The sequence below is a fragment of the Hypanus sabinus genome, chromosome 22 (genome assembly GCF_030144855.1).
Source record: "Hypanus sabinus isolate sHypSab1 chromosome 22, sHypSab1.hap1, whole genome shotgun sequence".
Classification (NCBI taxonomy): Eukaryota; Metazoa; Chordata; class Chondrichthyes; order Myliobatiformes; family Dasyatidae; genus Hypanus; species Hypanus sabinus.
Window position 1 is genome coordinate 44,191,737 of NC_082727.1, and position 24,213 is coordinate 44,215,949.

The 24,213-nt window shown below is 39.0% G+C and overlaps 1 protein-coding gene and 1 long non-coding RNA gene across 2 annotated transcripts in view; one reads left to right on the forward strand and one right to left on the reverse strand.

The window, feature by feature from the left end:
- Positions 1–24,213, reverse strand: part of LOC132379570 (inositol polyphosphate-5-phosphatase A) — a 480,579-nt gene that overhangs the window by 203,609 nt on the left and 252,757 nt on the right. The gene's annotated exons all lie outside the window — the stretch shown is intronic.
- On the forward strand, positions 15,843–23,945 carry LOC132379571 (uncharacterized). The gene is made up of 2 exons (XR_009507464.1): positions 15,843–19,638; positions 21,954–23,945. It is a non-coding gene; the product is annotated as an uncharacterized LOC132379571 (long non-coding RNA).

Consider the following 24,213-nt stretch of genomic DNA (forward strand, 5'->3'; position numbering starts at 1 on the left):
TTCAGTAAATGGAATAGGTAAATGTTTTAGGCTTGCTTTAAATCTGTGAAAATCGATGAAACACCAGCAGTGAAAACAAGGGTGCCAATATACTTCTTACTTAACTCAAAAAGCACAAGGTTAGGCCATATGAGGCTTATTCATTTATCTATAAAGAGTAGTACTGATGCATCTGACACTTACTGCATTCAGAATGCAAGTAAGTGAATAAGTCCAATTTAGAATTGCGCATATGACTGCTTTATTTATAGCATGTGATTGTCCAGATTGTAAAATGGGCTTTTTATATCTTGAATTGAGGCATTAAAAAAAAACTTTAATGAAAAATAAAACTTATTTGATTACATCGCAGAATGTATCGCAAGACAGTTTCTCAGAAAAATGCTGTCAGATGATGGTTGAGAAAACTGAGGGGATAATTAAAAGAAAGCACGTTTTAGGGTACGTGCATGATTAATGTGCAGATGGCGAGGTGGAGGTATGCCTCTACCAAAGGAGGTGTAAAGGCACTCCTACCCTTCCAAAGAGGGCCACCTGAGGCCACGGGAGCAGGTGGTGGATGGTTGTATGAGCAGCTGGTGCAGATCCCAATTCCTGGTTATGTGACCAATAACAACAGACTGACAATCTCTGAAGAGTATTGATAGTAACTGTGGTCACCCGTCTTGTAAAGACATTGCCTTGAAGAAGGCAAAGGCAAGCCACTTCAGTAGGAAAAATTTGCCAAGAACTGGGCTGAGTGCGGGTAGGTGGGACTAGGTGAGATTAAGAGTTCGGCACGGACTAGGAGGGCCGAGATGGCCTGTTTCCGTGCTGTGATTGTTATATGGTTATATGGTTATAACAATCATGGTCTTGAGGCCATAATCACGTATGAGTGCACATAAAAATGATGATGATGATGACATTGATGCATCATGAATGAATCTCTGTTTGTGAGTATTCTCTTTCAATTATAGGATGAGCTTTGCATTGTAGATCTGTAATCCATTGATCTCATCATGATTAACAACACAGATTCTACATGACAAAAGATATCACCACTGTGTTATCACCATCTAATATTTTGAAACTCTCTAACCAAAGCACTAAGGCTATGTAGATGAAAAAAAAACAATGCTCCATTCTAATTCCCATGCCAGATATATCAAGAATTCAATTGACATTATATATTTTTTGTTTTAATGAAGTCCTTGCATTCTGCACCAATATATTCTAAGTACCATCCAATAATAAGTGGTACATGTTTTAAACTCTTTAAACTATTTTTTACGCTTCTATGGATAAGAGAATGTTAAAAGATGACAAAAATAATTGCAATGCCATCTGTTATAAAAGCAGATGTAAATATACCCATAAGGGTGTGAAGTCAAAATCTGAAAACTCATATACATTGTGCATTTTGAAGCATTACTGCATTATCCATAATTGTTACTTCACTGAATGTTTCAAAATTGCTTTTGAGAAATCACGTGGTTCTGTCTGCATAACATCCATACATCTGAAATAAACTGGGCACAAAAATGTTATCAACTCTCACGTAATACACTGGTGCCAAATTGTTTAGCACAAATGCAGCAAAGAAGCAGCATGCTCCATACATGGAAAAACAGGCCTTGACAGTAGGAAACAGCCCCAGCTATCTGATTCTTAAATGGATAGTTAATTACTTATACCACTTTTGAGGAGTCTATTATTGCCTGCATCAGTGGGCTCAACCCAAATTATTGAATCACAGATACCATGCCACTTAGGAGATCCAGCCATGACAGCACTAGTCTCAACGGTCTGCCTGATATTTTTTTTACAGGTTCATCTTGGCCATGATCTGTTGTTGCGTGAATGAAGTCACTGGAGAGAGCTACTGGTAGATATGAAGCAATCTCTTTATTCAACAAAATATCACAGGACAGGCAACATCTATGGTGAAAAGTTCAATTGACATTTTGGGCAGGACTGGAGAAACCTCCAGCATTTTGTGTGTGTTGCTTGGATTTCCAGCACCTGCGGATTTTCTTTTTATCATAATGATTTAGCATAAGATTCAATAAATATTACTTCACTGGTTTCCTGTTCAGTAAATTTCCGATCAAAGTCTTCCTTCTTTCAGCAACTTCTCGATCCAGCTCTCATATATTGGTAATCGTATTTAATGCATGAGAATGGAGCCCTCCTCTAATGTAACGCTAGTGAACCATTCAGGCACAATACCCACATCTGAACTCTTGCAACGTAAGGTCTCAAAATTTGGTTAGATTCCACCTGACACGAGGTAAAGCATGTAGGGCTACTATAATTAGAATTCATAAATAAAAGCTAAGACACAAGCAAATACTTTTCAGGTATTATGTTCTTTGTTCTTTACGTTACAAACCTATGAAGGCAAACTGATCTCAAGCTTCTGCTGACTTGTGGATGTACCCACTCATGGGGAAGGCTTCGGGACTAACCTCCGAGAAAAAACTGGAGTCCCCAAGGCAGTCCTCCATTGAGTTCAACATTGACTGGCAACTCCTGCAATGCTGCTGTATTCATCTCTGCTTTTCCTTTCGATTCATCAGCTGTGTAGAGAGGGAGAGCTTGCCTAATGGGCAGCAGCTTGCTCTCTATATCTTACTGCCCTGACTTGCATATCACATAAGACACCTGGGATGCAAAATCCATGGTTGATCGCAACCAACGGAGGGCCTCAGAGTCTAATTCTGTGATGGTAGAACAAATTGATGGTGAAGCCTATGAATAACGTCACACTGACAGAGACGGCAATGTTATAAATGTCATCTCTCTGCAGAAGTACAGCACAGTCTAAACTGCAACTTTTCCAATCTATCATGTAATCCATGAATAGAAATCAGTTTGCAAGTTGATTATTTTGTAATCATTAATAAATTACATTCCATAGCATATTTTAATGGAAATATAATTCATTTTCTGTGTGGTTTTCAGAATATCATAATTTTTAGTTTACATTTGTAATTGTGTTATAATGTTTTTTATAATTCTACCTCAGTCACTCTGCATCTCAAGTTTGTCCTGCTTATCTGTTTCAACCATTGGTTGAAAAGTCTTTGCATAAACAACTGCATTCAGTTAGATAAAAGATAAGTGCAGGGGTGCGAGCAAGCCCTACAGAACCTCTGAGGTTTTATCTACTAAAAATCTGTATCACCTAGTTATAAACAGAGACTTCACCTGAAAAGAAATTCAGGTTTGAAATCAGGAAATATCACCAATACCCTATCTTTTCACTTCAAAAGTCAAAGTAAATTCATTATAAAAGAACTTATATGTTACCGTATACAACTTGTGATTGATTTTCTTGGAGGTACTTACAGGAAAATAAATACAATAGAATTTATGAAAAACTGTATACAAAGACTAACACACAGCCTATGTAGAAAAAAATCCAAAATGCGCTAAAAAAACATACGGAACAATAGTTGCAGAGTCCTTGAAATTGAGATTGTCTGTAGGTTGTGGAATCAGTTCAATGCTGTGATGAGTAAAGTTACTCATAAAGATTCAGGAGTCTAATAGTTGAAGGGTAGTATTTGTTCCTGAACCTGGTCATGTGGGACTTAAGGTTCCTGTACCTCCTATCCGATTGTAGTAGCAAGAATAGAGGATAACATTAATAGAGTGGGTACTTAATGATGGATGCTGCTTTCTTGTGGGAGCAGTCCATATAAATGTGCTCAATGGTGGAAAGGGCTTTGCCTGTGATCGACCGGGCTGTGTCTCCCAGTTTCTGTCGACAGTTGAATTATATCTTGTGCCTACAAGTCCATAGGACTTCAGGACAATTCAGCATTGTCAGGATAGCATATAAGACCAAAGGAAAATCTATTTCAATTATTGCCACTTGTTAATTCACTATCACTTATCAATATTGAAATATATCAACAATTACAGTCCATGTCAAGTTGAATCTGGAAAAATTAAGGCACAGCAAAATAGCAAATTGCCAGCTATCGGAATATCTTCAAATTACTAGCTATATCCCTATTTCAACCATTCAATATTTTGTATGAGCAACTCACTGCTAATAAACAAGCCTGAATCCACGTGGGGGTCCCTCCATACTTACAGCTGCACTTCAGCTGAAGGCAGTTGCAATCCCCTGAGAAACAGCATTAGTGGCTGATTCTCACCATTCACACATTTTGTCGAGGGGTGGTGGGGGGGGGAGGAGGCAAGTCCAGCAATCTTCCATAGATTTTATGCCAGCCTGGAAAAATATCCCATAGAAATTCAGGGGCATGCTAGTGCAATGTTCTTTCAATGGTTCCACTTTTGCAATCTCGTCATTCATTTTGTTTTTCATTTTCTCAACCTACAAACAATCCCGATTCAATACCCTTTCCAAAGTTTTCCTGGCATGAGAAATGGAAGGGAAAGGCTATTCAGGATTTCAAACTGTTTCACTGTTCAGTAGTTGATGAGGTTTGAAGATAAAGGAGTAGGAGGAATGAGCCAGACAGTCTGTGGAGCCTGCTGTCCCATTTTAATTATTAAGGTAAAAATGCTGGCTACAAAGGTTCAAAGGTTTCAAAGGTTCATTTTGTTGTCAATATATGTAGGTACAATACATCTCTAATATTTGTCTTCTCCAGATAGCCAGGAAATAGAGAAATGGGGTTACTTCCTCATGTTACATCAACTTGGCCCATCCTGTCTCTTCCCTTCTCTAATCCATTCCTATGCTAAGAGAGGGAATAGCATAATGTCTCATCTACACTGTAAACTCCCTTCAGGTGATCATTCCAGGGTGTACAAATTATGTACAATCTTCAGGCACAAGCCCATAACCCCACTCAATTTTGATTCAGAATATTAATTCTGGTGTTTTAATAAGAAACCCTTGTCAGGACACCTGCAGAACAATGTAATTACCTGCAAGTTGTAGGTGTAGGTAGACAGGGTTGACACCAGTCCTGCTCCGCCCATATCCCTGTCACTCTTATAGATGCAACCCTGTAAAAACGACTATCTTACAAAGGACCATGTGCAGCAAAATAAAAAATACACATCATAATTATAAGTCAGTCCTTGGATTTCAAACTTAGGAAAGGTTCTTCAACCTGAAATATCAACTCAGATTCCCATTCCATCACCTTCCAGTGTATGCTGTTTTTACTTCAATACATGAGTTAACCAGGCATAAAATAAATTTAAGATTAACCTTACAGAAACAAGTACCTAGTAATTGATTGATACTTTCAAACTGCATTAATAGAGCAATGTGTGGTGGGCCAACAAGCACTTTATTCAAGGGCCAGACACTGAAAAATTACAAAGCACGGCTAGATAGGTTCTTCTCTAATGTGAGAGAGGAATCAAGATGTGGCTGCAGACTGTGGCAGTGAGGCAAGGCCATTAGTTGCCATGAGCCAGAATGGATTCTGAAAACTTGAAGACCTTGAGGGATGGAAAAGAAAACTATCTGTGAAGGGTTAACAACCAGTTGCAGGCAAGGATGGGGCTCTGGGTAACAACTGTGAAGGTGGTTTGGTGGTCAGTGCTGTTGGAAGGGGGACAGCAGGGAAGAAGATCTTCTTAGTTATGACCTCTTCAATGGGAGAGTAATGGAAGTGGAAGAGAATCGACCTGAGGTGGTTTCCCAGGTTCATCGGTTGGGACCAGCTCAGATTGGTGCCTTGTAAGTAATAAAAAGGCAGGTCTTATAAAAACTGCTAGTATCTCCCTCTGCTGTGCAGCTCTGGGCTCCTCTGTGCATCAGATACCATGGAGGTCCTGGAAGACAAATTGTGAACTTTCAGTAATTTGTAGTTGGCTGAGGATTTTTACATTTCAGTGGTTATTATGCTTAAATAATTTAAGCCTTCGGCTTACATTAAGAATTAAGTATCGAAGGCGGAGCAGAGTTACTGTATATGACAAGTCATTCCTGATAAGGTAACTCTGCTGAACTACATAGTTTCACTGATATTAATGTAAGGGTCCCGCAGACAGCTGATTTTATTGTAAGAGTCTTCCTTTTGAAAATATCACTATTACTGGAATCTCAAGAGTCTGCAGATGCTAGAATCCAGAGCAAAGTAATAAATAAACTGCTGGAGGAACTCAGCGGATTCAGTCCTGATCGGGAATCTCTATCCCATTGACTATCTCCTTTCCTCCACTGATGTTGCTTGCCCAATGGCTTGATTCAATCACAAAGACGGCACATCAGTGGCTCTATTTCATTAGAGCAGTGCGAAAGTCTTAGGTATATATACATCAAGGATGCCTAAGACATTTTCACAGTGCTGTATTTGTTAATGTGGAGCAGAGAGCGAATTTGTAAATGTGGTGGGAGCAAAAGATATTGGGAATGGCAAGGCTGGAGCTCCACGGGTGGAGTGTGGGATTGGTGGCAGAGAAAGTGTGCCGGGGCAGGGGGCTGGTGTGTGCAGACACACCCAGCCCTAAGACACCAAGCAAGTTAATTTGATTCCAAACAATTGGTTTGTTGATCAATACAGAACGTCCCTCTCTCCACTCCCTCCCCTCTCCCTGCACTCTTCCCACTCTCAGTCCACAATAGAGAGTCATATCGGAATCAGTTTTATCATCACTCACATATGTCATGAAATTTGTTTTTTGTCGCAGCAGTACAGTGCAATACATAAAATTACTACAGTGCTGTGCAAAAGTCTTGGGGTCCCTAGCTATACCGTCTGTGCCAGGAGTTTTGCACAGTACTATATACGGTAGAGAGCATTCTGACTGGTTCCATCACTGTCTGGTATGGAGACTTCAATGCAGAGGATCACAAGAGATTGCTGAGAGCTGTAGACTTAGCCAGGTCTACCACAGGCACAGATATTCAAACCCATGCTTTCAATACTAAGTCAATTTACCAAATGGGAATGTTATGCTAAGAAGATCAGAAAGGTCCCTCCTACAGTATGTACTGTGCCAGATGAGATGACTGGGGGCAGAGGAAATGTGATCATAGTTATTCTTGGAAGAGAAGAGAGATGGGTTCAGCCTGAAATCATACTTGTTCAGTATGTTCGGCACCTGCTTGTTGTTGGGCAAGGTGTTGAATATGTATGAAATGTGAAATGATCCTCTTCAGCCAACAGAGGAGTTGCTTTGATTTCTTGCCTGGACTCAAACTAAAGGAATGACTATTTACTGTATGTGATTACTAGGAGTTCCATTATATTCATAAATGTGTATCCTTGGCTGGTATCTTCAAAGCAACAGAGAAAAAAAAACTAGAGAAATGTACAAAAGAACTGGAAAACAAGTAAATTATCATAGACACAAGAGGTATTGCAGATGCTGGGAATCTAGAGCAATACACAGAATATGCTGGAGGACCTCAGCAGGTCAGGCAGCATCTATGGATGGGAATAAATAGTCAATGTTTCGGGATAAGACCCTTCGTCAGGATACTATATTATATTATCAAATATGTGAAACATAAGTGAAGCTGGAATAAAGCTTGTGTCAGAATAGATGACAAAATTTCGGTTTGAATTAAAACTGAACACTTAAGTTTCTTCATTGGGAATTCAAAAGAACAGAGTAGCAGAAACAGAAGTAGGCCATGTGGCAGCCCATGCCATTCAAAAAGATTATGTGAAAATTTTCCCCTCAGCACTAACCTGGATTCTCTAATCTAAAGTCCATTGATTCCTTCTGGAATACCCTCAGCATATAAGCCTCCACTGCCCTCCTGTGTTGAGAATGTTAAAGGTTACTTCTCTATTCTCCGTTCATCCTGAATGGCTACACCCGTATTTTAAGACTGTTCTCTTAGTTACATACGTACAGTACATGACACCAGTGGAAACATCAAGTAGCAGAAGAATTTCGTACATTCCAACGTGGTCACTTCCCCCTGTTCTGAACTCTGGCCTGCTGAATCTCACCTCAACCAACTAGCTCATTAAGCCAGGTGTCAATATTGCAAATCCTTACTGCACTCCCTCTATCTTGGGTACACCTTCCTCAGGTTGCAGCTGGTAAAGCACCTTATTTATTTGCCTACTTAGTTTTTAAATACTTTTATTTTTTTGCTTAGTGAATAAATTACAGTGATTTGGACTTTGGTCTCTGACTGTGCACATTCTCAAACACTGCCTGTGCTCTACATTTTGAAAGCTTAATGGCTAACGTATGAGTGATCTTGGTTTGGAAGTGGAAGTTATGCAGGTTAAGTGACTTTCCACTCATCCTGCAAATTAGTTCCACTCCAGAAGGAAGCTAGTTGTACCTAGATTGAGAAATCTGTTGAGGTGATGATGCAACCTAGTTTGCATTGGACTTGGGTGTGATGTGAGCCAGCTGTTTAGAACCACGCAGACGCAGGATGGGGTTAAGTTTCTAAAGGTAGCCAAATTTGAGAAGGATCAGTTGACAGTCTAGACTATTATGAGATCAAGAAGTTCCATGAATACTGAATGATTTTCGCTGAAATGACTTTCTCTGTGGCAGAAAGCAGAGTCCCCTCTGTGATGGGTACAATCAGACTTATCTCCTTTCATGAAGATATAACTGTTTTAATAAAGTCCTATGCAACCATGGTGTATTCATACAGATCCAGAGATGAGTCCTAGAACATGGCCCAGTCCACAGATTCAAAGCAATTCCATAGCTGCTCCTCTGCCTCCTGCAACTGCCTCTTTGTTGTCCTGATCTCTGGAGCTTTGTTCTTTAGCCTCTGCCTGCATGCAAGCATGAGAAGGACAGCCAAATGATCCAAGTTACTGAAATGTGGTCTGGGCATGAAACGTTAGGCATTACTCATCTTGGTATGTGTGGTCCAGTGCATTGGGACCGCTGGTGCTACAGGTTTTAAGTTGATGGTAATTGGGCAGGGTTTTCTTCAAACAAGCCAGGTTGAAGTCCCCGACTATAATTGAAATGCATTGATATGCATTTCCACATGCAGTTCCACATGGTAGGCTTATTCAGAAAGTCAGGAGGCATGGGATCCAGGGAAGTTTGGCCAGGTGGATTCAGAATTGGCTTTCCTGCAGAGGGTTGTGGTGGAGGGAGTACATTCAGATTGGAGGGTTGTGACTAGTGGTGTCCCACAAGGATCTGTTCTGGGACCTCTACTTATCGTGATTTTTATTAATGACCTGGATATGGGGGTAGAAGGGTGGGTTGGCAAGTTTGCAGAAGACACAAGGGTTGGTGGTGTTGTAGATAGTGTAGAGGATTGTCGAAGACTGCAGAGAGACATTGATAGGATGCAGAAGTGGGCTGAGAAGTGGCAGAAGGAGTTCAACCCAGAGAAGTGTGAGGTGGTACATTTTGGAAGGACAAACTCCAAGGCAGAGTGTAAAGTAAATGGCAGGATACTTGGCAGTGTGGAGGAGCAGAGGGATCTGGGGGTACATGTCCACAGATCCCTGAAAGTTGCCTCACAGGTAGATAGTGTAGTTAAGAAAGCTTATGGGGTGTTAGCTTTCATAAGTCGAGGGATAGAGTTTAAGAGTCGCGATGCAATGATGCAGCTGTATAAAACTCTAGTTAGGCCACACTTGGAGTACTGTGTCCAGTTCTGGTCGCCTCACTATAGGAAAGATGTGGAAGAATTGGAAAGGGTACAGAGGAGATTTACCAAGATGCTGCCTGGTTTAGAGTGTATGGATTATGATCAGAGATTAAGGCTTTACTCTTTGGAGAGAAGCAGGATGAGAAGAGACATGATAGAGGTGTACAAGATATTAAGAGGAATAGACAGAGTGGACAGCAAGCGCCTCTTCCCCAAGGCACCACTGCTCAATACAAGAGGACATGGCTTTAAGGTAAGGGGAGGGAAGTTCAAGGGGGATATTAGAGGAAGGTTTTTCATTCAGAGAGTGGTTGGTGCGTGGAATGCACTGCCTGAGTCTGTGGTGGAGTCAGATACACTAGTGAAGAGACTACTAGACAGGTATATGGAGGAATTTAAGGTGGGGGGGTTATATGGGAGACAGGGTTTGAAGGTTGGCACAGCATTGTGGGCTGAAGGGCCTGTAATGTGCTGTACTATTCTATGTTCTATGTTAATATGGACAGTTTGTTGTTTGGAGGTGGCATCATATTGCTAATGATATGTAAACTGCAGTCAGGATTATGAAGGAGAAATCCCTAAGTAAATAGAACAGAGAGTATTTGACCATTAGGTATCCAAGGCCTTGATGAGACCACACCTGGAGTATTGTGTGCAGTTTGAAAAACATTCTTGCCATAGAGGGAGTACAAAGAAGGTTCACCAGATTGATTCCTGGGATGGCAGGACTTTCATATGAAGAAAAACTAGAATAACTATATTGGCTGTATTTAAGAGGGAGTTAGATATGGCCCTTGTGGCTAAACGGATCAGGGGATATGGAGAGAAGGCAGGTACAGGGTTCTGAGTTGGATGATCAGCCATGATCATACTGAATGGCAGTGCAGGCTTGAAGGGCCGAACGGCCTACTCCTGCGCCTATTTTCTATGTTTCTATGTTTCTAACATGAGCTCAACAAAATTGCCACATCGGAACACCACCAAGAGTTTATCATAAAACACACACTTCCATCTTTTGCCTTTTCCAAATCAGCAGTTTGGTCTATATGGAAAATTGAGAAACCTGGAGGTCTGACCACTGTATCTGGCATGCTGGGAGACAGCCAAGTCTCACTCAGACATACAACAGTACGTCATCTCCCTCTTAAACAGCAATCTTGCCCTCAGGTGCTCAACTTTGTTCTCCAGCGATTGTAAATTTACTAACAAGACGATGGGTAGAGGGAGACTCTTCCCTCTGCATTTCAGCCTGACTTGGAGACACCCCTCTCCTGCCATGCTTCTGCTTTGGCAATGAACCAGTCCATCATGAGTAAAGCCCTCCTCATCTTTGAACACATCAATATCAAACCTGTACTCAAGAATGCAGCATCCTTCACTAGAGACCCCCATCACCCAGGACATGCTCTCCTCTCACTGCTGCCATCAGGAAGAAAGTACAGGAGCCTCAGGACTCACACCACCAGGTTCAGTAACAGCTGCTACCCTTCAACCATCTTGCTCTTGAACCAAAGTGATAACATCACTCAACTTCATTTGCCCATCGTTGAAAAATCCCCACAACCTGTAGACTCAATTTCAAGGACTCTTCATCTTATGTTCTTGATATTTATTGCTCATTTATTACTATTATTATTTCATTCGTTTTGTATATGCACAGTTTGTTGTCTTTTGCATACTGGTTGAATGACCAAGTTAGTGTGGTCTCACACAGATTCTGTTATGGTTATTATTCTGTAGATTTACTGTATATGCCCACAAGAAAAAAAAATCTCATTGTTGCATAGGGTGATAGAAATACACATACACACACACACTTTGATAATAAATTTACTTTGAAGATAATCCTCATTACAATGTTTCTGAAATCGTCTGCTATGTTCTCTCTTCTGTGACAAGGAATATGAAGCTGTTAAATTGTTTCTACTGCTACTTCTTCCAAGTTTCAGAATTTGTACAAACAGACAAGCTAGGAAAACATTGTTTTTAAATGAGTGTTTGAAACGTTTGCCTACAGGGATCTGGCTCCCACACAATTTCCTTAAGCCAATGCCATTTTCAGTGGCTCAGATCTACTTCAAAAGTATTTTAAGCATATTTTCACTTACCTTGTCCAATTGGTACCTGGACTCCAAATACAAAGGCTGTGAGTTTATACCCACCCATGGTTTAGAGAAAACTTTGCTGCCACTTAAACATAGCACAGAGGAAATACTACCTTGTTAGAGATCAGTTTATGTACTTGCATTGCATTTTGAACATAATTGCACATTTGTAATATTTTATTTTTAATACCACCATAAATACCTGAAAAATAGCTTTTAATTATTTGTTGAATTTTGTTGTGCATAAATGTATTATAATGCCTACCTCCATAATTGTGACATTTCTGTTTCAAATGCTTCTTTCGATTATTAAGTATTTCCAGTCACCATAATGATATGTAATGAAATATTCTTTCAGGTTCAGTTTACTTGTTTCAAAATATTCTGAAATGTTTTGTAATGCAAAGGAATCAAAGAGAAACGTGAGGCACAGCAACGTGATTCTGAGTTGGTTATTAAGTATCTGCCTAATCTATGAAGAGGGTTCATTCATAGAATGAAGCTTAGGATGTCGTCACTTTCTAAAGATATATAAAAGGTCATTATACCTCATTATTGATTGAAAATCAATATAAAATCTCTCAAGAAATGACTAAAAATTGCTAATATAGAATAGGTTGAAGGAATAAATTATCTTCATGTGAATTTTAAACAGAAGAGGTCTTGCTTGTTTAATCATAACTGTGCACCTATAATCAATTGAGCAGTAACTAGATACTGTTGAGATGAACTGGGACAAAGCGGTAGCTTCTGGTGCCGTGGGCAATATGGCTGCACAGTGCTTAACCCATTACGAAGTTGCTTGGGTCTTAAAACCACACCAGGATTCTGACTGAATTTATTGCTCATTAGAATGCTGTTGAAGTGGGGTTGAGAGTACTGGTGGGACATTCCGTTAATAAGTAACATATTGATATCAGTTTTATTCATAAATTACTTTACAAATTGAGAACTTTACTGAGTTATAGCCTGAAATATACCACCATATTAGACCCACGCAGACAAATTGTTAATGTTTCGGTTTCTGTGTAAATATGGCCATGTTTAAATACACAGTAAAATTAAAAGAACCCTGATAAACTCCCAGATCTGCTCATTTCATGTCGGCGTGAAAGCAACTAATTTTGAAACTGAAACCAACATAATCATTCCAATCAGTAACACGATAAAGGTGGTTTATCTTGAAACAAGTCAAACTCTAGTTAGGGCAAACACAATGCAGCTGGGGCAGAAGTACGACAGAGAATTTCCTAGTGACCCAAAGATTTACAAAGGCAGGATGTAAACTCTCAACTCGTTTATGGGAACACAAACTGGTAGTTCCAAGACATGATCCACTACTGGTGATCTCAGTACATGAGACTGAGAGGACGCCACTTTACCATGGAGGTTCTGGCACAGGCCAACACGAAGCAGGCACAAGTGGTTCTCTTCTGATAACTCCGTAAATAAACATGTCAAAATAGATGCCATCTACGAACCCCTAAGAGCCAAAGAAACACGAGCCAGTAGAATTCAAGGGTCAACTGAAGGAGTAGCCAATCAGGACCGATGCAGCGAACAGAGGGTCTATATAAACACAAGCACTCCCAGAGAGAAACACCAACAACTGTGCACTGAGGATGTCACCTCGACTAGTGATAAAGCATCTACAAGCTAGCTGCCAAGCTCGGTGCTACATCAAACACCTCAACCCTCCATCCTAAAGATTTACATACATTCTCTACTCTTAACTTGAACTGAAGTATTGAAAGCTGTCAACCAAAGAAACTGAATAAAGTTAGTCTTACCATATACGTTCACTTTGCAGTTAACTATTTATTAGATTCAGGTGATACCATTACTTGTTTACCTAGATTTAGATGTTAATTTACAGAAGCAATTATATAAAAAAATTATAATATCCAGTCTCTAGAAAAATATATATACATTACATTCAAAAAGGCACTAACTCCATCAGATTCTTTCAAATAAAAGTGGATGGCAATATTTATTTTCAATTGATGTTTCTATTAATAGCAATAAGCAGGCATTTTATTGTGTATGTAAAACACCTTGTATGTACAATAGCAATGCGAAAGGTCTGAAGCGCATAAAGCTAATGATGTTGATTATTGGTACTCTAAGATTGTTGTCGACAGCAGATTCTTTCACCTGCAAATCCACCCTGAACCCTCATATAAAATCTGCTCAGTTAAAAGGTCATATACAGTAACCTGAATTCACTGGATAAATAAATGCAAGTAAAGTAGATGAATCACAGGAGAATTGGTGCATGGCAGTGAATGAATAACCTGCAAATGGTTCCCAAACCCCATTATTTCCTTTTTTTTTACAGGCCAAAGATTCATGTCCCTGCATCCTGTCAGTTCATTACAGAGAAATATCATTCCTCTCATGGCACATTCTGGACTACCCTCTCAGCCCCATGAGGACCCTTTAATGTTTAATTCCCCATCATCTGCTTCAGTGAACAGTTTAATCTCTGCTTGTATGATCAATACTATATCAGTGTAAATTAAAATGACAATTTTAAAGTAATTAAGCCTGTTAATGCTCGATCCAAATATCATTATTTGTAAAAGGGATATGGGAAAAATTACACAGTGTCCAGGGTGACAGGCAGATGTTCTATCGTAGCAATCTTGTTGCAGTTGTAGACACTGAAGGCTTAAGGAAAGCAGATTAACTTCTTGGTCAGACTGCCAGGATACCTATCCAATTTCAAAGGGGATAACACAATTTGATAAATTTAATTTAAGGGACAAACTCAATTATTTTTAATATTGGAAGAAAACTGGGCAGATTCCAAAAATGACACAATGAAAATGCACTTAACTCCAGAATGAAATACAAAAAGTAATTGTATTATTTCATTTCCCTAACCCTTTCTAAAAACCTTTAAATAATTGTATTGCTAAATGGAATGGCCAACATTCATTTATAGACAGTGCTCTAAATTTAATACAGCTGTTAATAAAAAGGGTGCTGTTCACAGTAGTAATCTCCAGCTTGCTCACATTTACCAACATACATTAGAATTTAAGCATTAGGTAATTTAATCACATAAATAGTTCAATGGCATTCAAAATACCTTATCAAATTTTTGATCCTGTCCAGCTTTACTCTATTTGGATACCAGTTTGCATTGACAACTTAGTTCTATAATGCCTTGCCCCTCTAAAGGAGCCAACAATTAACCAACAGCAAAAATAAACTTAAGGATCTTTATTTTTCAATCTTCTGCTAGTTTGTCTTCTTAACCTGCATCTCTAATGGATTTTTTTTTCAAACAGCAGAAGTTCAGGATCATTGCAAGTTCAGGAATACAAAAATCTATTTTAGTGGTGAACCAGCAAAACAAAATTGAGAAAGAAGCTTTATCCTGCACACAAAAGTAGTTTACAGATAATTGCTTAGAAGTGATTTAAATAATTTATTGGTCAAATGTTTTGAGGTGATATCAATCAATATTTTTCTTTTCCCATTTGCAAGATGGGCATCTGACTTGAAAGATGACTAAGGGACAATTCAGCTAAAACCCATGATGTTGAATTTCATGCAAGACTATAAATGAGAAAATGAACCATCTATCTGTTTCTAGTAGGAAGCTGTGTAAATATACAAATAGGATCTTGATTGCCGTTTTCAGGGTGAAGTGTGCATTGGATTTATACTGGGCAACATCTAAGTAACAGCTCTTAATGGAACCATTGAAGGTCACCCAAAAATGGCTGAAAGAGTGGGTTATTTTTGTACTTGTGAGAACATGGATAAACTCTATTCTGCATTGCCACAGTCACTGATTTGCAATTAGCACATATGAGATGACATTGTTCAGAAGTTTTACAGTTACATACATTAATTCAGATATAACTTAGGGAGAAGACTACTATATTTATTATCATCAATTCATGTAAGTATTGCTTCACTAGTGATTTTATTGCTAATAATATTAGTAACATTAGCAATTTATAAAAAGGTACAATTTAATCAAAAATATCTGAATTTGGATTTAAAGGATGTCCGTATTCTACTGTTTTAAGCTTTCTCTCCCAAATAAAGAAATGCAACATTTCCAAATAGTCCAGTTTGTGAAAGCCACCCCTCCAATGGACATTTTAAACTAACATTTCTTTCTTGGAAATAATGCTTTTCTTATGTTTTCATGCTGCAGTTTCTATTTCAACTATTTATCTATCACAACAGGAGTAATTTTGAAAAGTTCACTTTCAAAGAAAGAAGCCTTCGCTGACCAGTTGCCAGTTTTTGTTGCAATTGTTTCTTGTGCAGAAAGAAATGATATCAAGTCATTACCAGAAATCAGCAAGTCCTGTAATCCAAAATGTGAAGGATCATTTCTCCTGGATATTAATACCTCAGAATCAGAATTGGGTTTAATATCACTGGCTTCTGCCATGAAATGTTTTGTGACAGCAGTACATTGCAATCAATAATAATAAACTATAAATTGTAATAGGAGATGTATTTAAATTAAATAAGTTGTTCAAAAAGAGAGCAAAAATAGTGAGATAGCATACATGGGTTCATTGTCCACTCAGAAATCTGATGGTGGTTGGGAAGAAGCTGCTCCTGAAATGTTGAGAATGTGCCTCCAGGCTTCTCTGCCTCCTCCTTGATGGTAGCAATGAGAAGAGGGTATGTCCTAACAATAGGGGTCCTTAGTGATGGAAGTCACCTTTCTGAGGCATCACCTTTTGCAGGTGTCCTCAATGTTGGAGATTCTAGTGCTCATGATGCAGTTGCCTGAGCTTACAACTTTCTGCAGCTTTTTCCAATCTTGTCCAGTGGCCTCTCCATACCAGTTAGAATACTCTCCACAGTAGAAATTTACGTGGGTCTCTGGTGATATACCAAGTCTCCTCAAACTCCAAATGAAATATTGCGGCTGTTGTGCCTTCTTTGTAATTGCATCAATATATAGGGCCCAGGATAGATCTTCAGATGATGACACACAGAACTGCTCACTTGTTCTACTGCTCATCCCTCGATGAGGAATGGTGTGTGTTCCCTTGACTTCACGTTCCTGAAACCCGTAATCAATTCCTTGGTCTTAGTCAAAAAGTCATAGAGAAGTACAATACAGAAACATACCCTTTGGCCCATGTAATCCATGACAAAAACATTCAAACTGCCTACTCCCATCAATCTGTACCAGGACCAAGGCCCTGCATACCACTGCTATTCATGAACATTTCCAGACTTCTCTTAAATGTTGAAATTGAGCTCACATGGACCACTTGTGCTGGCAGCTCATTCCACACTCTCACCACCCTCTAGAGTGAAGAAGTTTCCCCTCATGTTCCCCTTAAACTTTTCATCTTTAACCATGAACCCATGTCCCACCCAACCTCAGTGCAATAATCCTGCTTGCATTTACCCTACCTATACCCTCATAATTTTGTATACTGTATCTCTTTTAAATCTCCTCTTAATCTTCTACATTCTAAAGAATACTGTCCTAACCCATTCAATCTTTCCTTATAACTCTGGTCCTCCAGAATCAGTAACATGTTTGTAAACTTTCTCTGCGTTCTTTCAACCTTATTTACATCTTTCCTGCAGGCAGGTGACAAAAACTGTACACAATACTCCAAATTAGGCCTCACCAACATCTTGTACAACTTTAACAAATCGTCCCATCTCCTGTACTCAGTGCATTGATTTATGAAGGCCAATGTGCTAAAAGCTTTCTTTATGACCCTATCTACCTGTGAAGCCACTTTCAATGAATTATGGATCTGTATTCTCAGATCACTTTGTTCTACCACAATCCTCAGTGTCCTACCATGCAATCTGTAAGATCTACCCTGGCAGGTCCTACCAAAATGCAAAACCTCACACTTGCCTGCATTAAATTCCATCTGCCATTTTTCAGTCCATTTTTCCACCTAATGCAAATCCCTCCTCAAGCCAAGATAGCCTTCCTTACTGTCCACTACACCCCCAATCTTGGTGACATCTGCAAATTTGCTGATTCAGTTAACCACATTATCATCCAGTTCATTGATATAGATGACAAACAACAAAGGACCCAGCACCAGTCGCTGTGGTACACCATTAGTCACTGGTCTGCAGTCAAAGGCAACCCTCTACTACCACTCTTTGCTTCTATCACAAAGCCAATGGCTAATCCAATTTACTGCCTCACCCCAAATGTCGAGTGACTGAACCTTCTTCACCAGTCTCATATCTGAGACTTTGTCCAATGCTTTATTAAAGTTCATGTAGACAATATCCACTGCCCTGCCTTTATCCATTTTCCTGGTAGCTTCCTCAAAAAAGCTGCCTAAGATTGGTTTGACATACCTACCAAGCACAAAGCCATGCTGATTATCCTTAAATAGTCCATGTCCATCCAAATACTTATATATCTGGTCCCTTAGAAAACCTTCCAATAACTTTCCCAAAATTGACAACAGACCTACCGGTCTATAATTCAGTGTTTTATGCTGAGATCCTTTTTCAAACACTAGAACAACAATGGCTGTCCTCCAATCCTCTGGTACCTCCCCTGTCGCAAAAGATGACTTGTATATCTCTGCTAGGGCCACAGTCTTACTGACATTGAGTGCAATGTTGTTGCGACAACGTTCAACCAAGTGATCTATCTCGCTCCTGTATGCCTATTCATCAACTTCTAAAGTTCTGGCAATGGTATTTGTGACATTGGCAAATTTATGTGTACTGTAGATAGTGTTTGAGCATTGCCTAGTCACACAGTCGTGGGTGGAGAGAGAGTAGAGCAGTGAGTCAAGCACGTGTCCTCCCAGTGCACCAGTGCTGATTGTCCATGAGGAGATGGTAGGTCCTCTCTGGAGTCCTCCTATTCTCTTCACTCTTTTGTCCCATTCTTACTCTGGGCTATTCCCTCATCCAATCTCCTGTTCTCTGTTGACTATTTTAGTGTCACTTCTTCCTTATACTCTACACTGGAAAATCACATAAGCTTCTTTTCAAATTTTCATCCCTCTCACACATTTCTATGGTTCACTTCCTACTTTTGGCTTCTCTACCTCCATTGCTGGAGTTGTCCATCAACCAACATACACTTTCCATCAAGCAACCTTGATGTATATCCTTCCTTGGATTTCAGTCCCTTATTTCCATCTCCAAGTTTTTGCTATCAGCAGCTCCCTTAGGTCTATCTTTCTTTTCCTCTATCTCCTTTTGACCACCACATACTGTTGCACCTCCCGTTTTGGTGTTCAGTCTCACATAAAACCTCTTCCATCTCTAAATGTTCCTAGTTCTGATAAAAAGTCGTCTGTTTCTCTTTCTACGGACTCTGTCTTTATGCATTTGTCCGACTGCTATTTCACTGCCTAGTTAATTGCAGCTGGAAATCACATTCTAGGTATTAGCACTAGGGAGTTATCCAACTTAAATCACTGTAAAACTGCAGATACCTCCTCTCTTGTAATAGGGCTGTTCTCTAAGGGGACCTTTTCTCTCCCTAGCCACCCTTTTTACTCTTAAGCTGAAGAACTTTTTAGGATTTTCCTTAACCTTACTTTTCAGCTCCAGCTCATACCATCGCTTTGCCCTCCTGATTTCCCTCCAGTATTCTTGATCTTTTCATAGTCATCAAGAAATTCACGTGAATTTATACTTCCTTCTTTTTCTTGACCAGAGCCTCAACATCTCTTAAAGTAGTTCTGATGAGTGGACCTTGACACGAGACGTTAACTTTGCTTTTCTCTATATGAAACTTCAGCCCTTCCAGTATTTTCAGTTTGTTTGTGATGTTCATTTTTTTTATCCTTCCATATACTTAAGTTGATTTTTAGCTTTAAACTAGTAGATACCCCATCCAGGCTGAATAATACCTGCTCTTTCAGTTTATTTCTAGTGTGTAACAGTGAATATTAACCCAAGTCTCAACTCAGATGCTTGCCTCTCACCAAGCCAGTTGTATATGGCTGTCTCTGCATTATTCCACCCCATATAACCGGGGAGAGTTCCAGTTCAACAAAATTCCAAGGTGCAAAGGTTGGTGTGATTTTTTTCATTGATTCTTTAATGGCTATGATTCTATTATGTATTTATTGACTGTGCCCACAAGGAAATGAATCTTGGGTTGTATATGGTGATGGATATATACTTTGATAATAAAGTTACTTTAGACTTTAGATATAAATTCTCCTTGTACTGAGATGCAAGAAGGGGCATGCCATTTCAACACTCTTTACAGTTCTTTAATCCTGTGCAACTCTGTCCAATTTGCCTTCACCAATTTAAAACACCGCTGCCATATTCCCAGTTCCTCTTCTGTTGTTATACAGCCTTTACCAGACATTCACAGGAATCCTATGTTGGCTTTCATTCAGAACACCTGATTTGAAACAGACTGACCTTAAAATTGTCAGCAGTAAATGCACAATGTTCACAGCTCATTGCTTATTCAGCTGCCCCATAGATTACTGGGTTTTGAGCACAGATTTGCAGTCATTGAGGCTCTGTTATTGGACCCAAGAGTAGTTTAGAGCGATAAGAAGTCTCTTCAAACAATCAGACTGAAGTCACTCAATGATGCAAACAGAGCCTAAACTAGGAATTGTCAGACTGAACATTTAAATCAATGCCACATGCACTGAAAACAAAATAAAAGTGAATGAGAAATAGTAAAATAAATTAAACTTTTGTCTTTAAAGGAATATTAACAGCAATTAAATACTGAGGGAATGAGATGCCAAGTTTGATATAATTAATTTTCAGAATAATGTAGAGGTCATTTAGTACTAAATTAGCCATACTGCACTATTAAGAATTCACTGCCCTTGAATTATGATATTGTTAAGGGGCATCAAGTAGGCAAGAAATGTAACTTTATTTCCTTCATGAATTTTATGTTGATCCTTTTGATAAGGCAGGATTAGGGTAATGAAGTTTATTCGAGAAACAGAGCACATCAGACTAACTTCCTGATAGTGTCTATGTTTTTGCTAGAACTGGGTATCTGATTCAGCAAGCATTTAATATTCTGACTACAAAATCCAGACTAACACTGATAAATAGAGGAGCATTTTTGAATACCTCTCAAGTATTATAAGCCCTAAATAGTTTAAATATTTAATACTTGTACGGATCTCCTAACCTCCAACAACTTTTAAGTACCTGCTGTGCCTGAAGCTCTTGAAAAAGCTACTGCAGAGTTTTAGATCTAATTAACAAGACTGCTAATTCAAAGAGCTGAAATAAGTGGCTTACAGCACTTCTTAAAAGGTACTAAGCATGTCATTCAAGACCTTTTGTACAAAGATACAAGAACAATCACTTAATGCAACAGGGTTATGACAAAATAAATATCAGGTAAAGATATATCTTAATATTCATTATTCAGCCAAGATCTTTCCTCAGGAAAATGTTTATTTCCTGTTGTAAAGTTACTAAGATTTTCACTATAACCATATTTTTGATTTTCTCCAAATGATGTAATTTCACAAAATGTTTCTGCATTTACAATGATACAGTGATGCTTATTTTTTTTAATCTCTAGAACACTTTGAATTCCAAACTTTATCTACAGTTCAGTTTCTCAAAGTTTCTGTGTGTTCCCAAGTGTAGCTCTGCAGATAAAGTTGTATGATGGCGAACAATTCTAGGACAATTGCTTTTGTCGTAGTGTACACAAAAAAATCTAACCATACAGGATTTAATCACAAAGATCCCTGATGTTATAGCTATATACATTCAGTGATGTGCTACAAAGAAGATCAAAGCAAGATGTAATTTCCTGACTAGGCTAACTTAAGACAGTTGGATATTGAATGACCTTTCGAACCCTTGTTCCATTAACATTAACCAAGTTTCTCCGTCTCATAAAGCATCAGTGGGGTACAGCACAAAAACAGCCCTTTTGGCCCAACTTCTTCATACCAATCCTATTTATATTAACCTAATTTTCCCATGTTAGGCCAATTATTCTTCTACTCTTTTCCTATGCACGTGAATTTAAATGCTATAGTTCTTTCTACTTTCCCCCACCACTTCATCTAGCAGTTCATTCCATATAACTGCCACTCTCTGTGTGGAAAAACTTGCTCCTTGATCCCCTTTAAATTCCTCCCCTTCCACCTTAGGCCTATGCTCTCTAGCTTTAGACTCTACCTGGGAAAAAGAATAACTATCTACCGTATCCATGCCCCCAAAAATGTTATAAATTTCTTTAAGATCACCCTCGACCTCCTGTTCCAGTATGAATAAACCTAGTGTTGTGTATTTAATATTCCAGTGATATTTGAGTAATATGGTAAATATGATGCTTAATTAGGCATTCTTTTGATTGTTTAAATTATTTATTACAGGTTTTATGAAAAAGTACGTGAATGGCATATGTCATCATGTCACCACATCATTCATATATGCTTTGCTTAATGTAAAAAATTAAACTAATACACGTTCTCCTGGGCTCTCGTTCTTTTCTTGCAACTTGTTTTATGTCTTGGAGTTATGAAACATCATAGTGGTGATAAGGAAGTTTTAAATGAACCCAAGATGACTACCGACCAGTTGAAATACAAGAAACAATCCAGTTTCAAGAAAAGCACAATGCACTTACTTTGGAAAAGGCAGAAAATGGACAAATTGATGGGTCCATAAAGAGTGAACTCCTGGTGATAAACATCATAAATTTTAAAAAAGAGCTGAAATAGCCAGCTACATTGGAAAGACACATGTGTTTGATTGCAGAAGAGATAACTGGATACTGTATACTGAGTGAACTGAGTAGCATTTTGAAGCAGATGGAATAGCCACTGAGAAATGAGTACCAGCTTTGCTGATTGCATCAAGTTTAAAGGCAAACAGTTTGCTTGGAAGTTGTTCTGTTCCAGTCAAGCCTGCTAAAATTGGCTTTTATGATATCGTGAAAATAATGAACATTTAGAACTGACACCATTGTTGATTGCAGAATGCTTTCAGTTTCATAAACAGAATCAAAAGGAAGCAGAGTCCATTTCAACATATGTGGTTGCATTGAAGGGATTGTCTGAGCATTGTTAGTTCAATGATGGGCTTAATGATGCACTGAGAAAACGTTTTAGTTTGTGGAATCTAACTAAAGCATAACTTATACTTAAAAGTGCAGTTGAAATGGCTATATCAACGGAAACAGCAGACAGAGATGCAATTGAGTTGCAATTAGGAATGAAAATAAGTATTAACAAAACTGCAACATCTCAACCAGGAGTTCCATCTGGAGTCCATGGGCCCCTTGGTTAATGGTAAGGCTCCATAGCATAAAAAAGTTTGGCAATCCTGGTCTAAACAGAAACTGGCCTGACCAAACAAATTGTGCAACCATTATGGCAGGGGATCATATGCACCAAATCAATGCAGGATAAAAGGTGAAACTTGCAGAAAAGGCAACAAAGCAGGACACATCCACAGAGCATGTCAGACAGTCAAAAATAAATGGATGCCCAGGGAAGAGAAAAAGATTAAATGTCAAACTGTCAAAAAGGGTACTAATCCACATTGTTGTTGATGGAGAGAGTGGCTGAAGAGAGTGGCTCAGAACTGAGTAGCCTCGAGATTTACAATGTGAAAAAAAAACAAGAGACAAACATTTTGCCTTACACCAGAAGCAAATGACAAATTAATTAAAATGGATCAATCATGGGCACAAATTTACAATAGTAGTGGATATACCTACAAGGTGATCGGAAGTGTCCCTAAAGCCTCCACTACAGCCTCAGAGACGGTTAGTGTGTTGAGATGCCTCGCTCAAGGACTGATGTTCAGAACACTTAGCCAGTGACAATGGGCCACAGTTTGTTGCAGAACACTTTCAGTCACTCCTTTATCAGTCATTCCTCAAAATGAGTGGCATAAGACATAATTACATCTGCACCATACCACTGCTCAGCTACAAATGGCCTGGCAGAAAGGTTTGCTGAAAGTCGAACTGCGAACAATGTCAGCAAAACACTCTACATTGACGCTGAATCAGAACCTCACAAATTTCCTCCTTGCATATCACAATGCAGCAAAAAGCACAACCAACAATTCACCAGCTATTCTGTTCCTGGGTCATCCCTTGCACTCATGCTTGGATCTCCTCAAACCCAATCTCTGATGGAGCATACAGGACAACAACTGCAACAAATTGAGGGCTCCTCAAACAGGGAGGTTCAATGTTTCACTCCTGGACAACCAGTCCTGTCCTGAATCAATCAAAAAATTAAGGGCAGAACTGGACCACTCTTACACAGTAGAGATTGCATCTCATGTCATCTGGAGATGACGCATTGATCATCTGAGGACAGCAGAGTCGATTATTGGAGAAGAAAGATGACCACTTCCTACAACCATCAAGAAGGAAGCCCCAACAAACTGAGCTTGTTTCACAGCCACAAGTCGTGACTGCCCTCGTGAGGAAAGATGTTACCCCACAAGAGTAAGGAATCCTCAACAGCAATGAAATCTTTATGCTTGAATGGTACAATTTAAAATTTACTGTGCTGTGAGGAGTGTTTTGTATTTTATATTTTGATGGTATTTGAGTAATATTGTAAATATCAGATGGAATCAGAACCAGTTTTAATATCACTGGCATATGTTGTG